General features: G+C 39.3%; 1 pseudogene; it reads left to right on the top strand.

Annotated features, from left to right (window-relative positions):
- The first annotated feature begins 253 nt into the window (after positions 1-253).
- Positions 254-1,194, top strand: LOC110121886 (olfactory receptor 5M8-like; annotated as a pseudogene).
- The last annotated feature ends 224 nt before the right edge of the window (positions 1,195-1,418 follow it).

The raw sequence follows: 1,418 nt of genomic DNA, 5'->3' as shown, positions 1-1,418 counted from the left end.
TGAAAAATATGGAAATAAAAAATAATGGAGGACCATATCAAAAATGGAAGAGATTCTTTGAATACAACAAGATTTCAGTGCCAGACTGAGATTGTGCTTAGTGAGAATGAGCAACAGTTGAAATGGCATAATGAAAAAGAAAGAGAAGGAAAAAAAATTGGTGAGAAAGTCATTAGTGACATAGTAATATTAATTTTTCCACTTTATTGTAATCCAATATAAATGTAAAGGTCAATATCTCATGAAGGAAATTATGAGAAGAAACTTCACATTAGTGACTGAGTTCATTCTCCTTGGACTATCTAGTACCCAGGAATTGCAGATTTTCTTCTTTGCTTATTTTTCACCATTTATATGGTCACAGTGGCAGGAAATCTTGGCATAATTGTCCTCATCAGGGTCAATGCCCACCTCCACATGCCCATGTACTTTTTCCTGAGCCACTTATCCTTCATGGATCTGTGTTTCTCTTCCATTGTGACTCCAAAGATGTTGGGAATTTTCTTATCAGAGAGGAAAACCATTTCTTATACAGCTTGCATGGTTCAGTGTTACTTTTTTATTGCCTTGGTCCATGTAGAGATCTACACCCTGGCTGTCATGGCCTTTGATTGGTACATGGCCATATGCAACCCCCTGCTTTATGGCAGCAAAATGTCTAAGAGTGTGTGCACATCCCTCATCACGGTGCCTTATGTATATGGAGCGCTCACTGGGCTGATGGAGACCATGTGGACCTACAACCTAGCCTTCTGTGGTCGCAAAGAAATTAATCACTTCTACTGTGCTGACCCACCGCTGATTAAGCTGGCTTGTTCCAACACCTATAACAAAGAATTGTCCATGTTTGTTGTGGCTGGTTTTAACTTCACTTGTTCTCTCTTCATCATCCTCATTTCTTACATCTACATTTTTCCTGCCACGTTGAGGATTCGTTCCACAGAAGGCAGGCACAAAGCTTTCTCTACCTGTGGCTCCCATCTGACAGCTGTCACCATCTTCTATACAACTCTTTTCTTCATGTATCTTAGACCCCCTTCAGAAGAGTCTGCAGCAGGGGAAAATGGTGGCTGTGTTGTACACCACAGTGATCCCATGTTGAACCCCGTCATCTACAGTCTGAGGAACAAGGATGTGAAAGAAGCTTTGATCAAAGAACTGTTCAGCAGGAAACTGCTTTCTATTAATAAATGAATTCAATGCTACTGTTCTTAAGACTTTTTATTTTCTATAGACAATAACTTCTTCCTATTGCTTAGTTCAGTAATTTGTCCAAATATACATCCACTTCTTGAAGAGATGGGGGAAATTTCCATGGAGAAAATCTTGCTAAAATATATTTGAGTATCCATGTCAATAGACAAGAATTTTGAATTCTCCAAGAAACCTTTGCTTGCCCAGACCCAAAAGTAAGAACT

This window comes from Odocoileus virginianus, chromosome 10 (genome assembly GCF_023699985.2).
Source record: "Odocoileus virginianus isolate 20LAN1187 ecotype Illinois chromosome 10, Ovbor_1.2, whole genome shotgun sequence".
NCBI lineage: Eukaryota > Metazoa > Chordata > Mammalia > Artiodactyla > Cervidae > Odocoileus > Odocoileus virginianus.
This window is presented reverse-complemented; position numbering and strand designations above follow the sequence as displayed.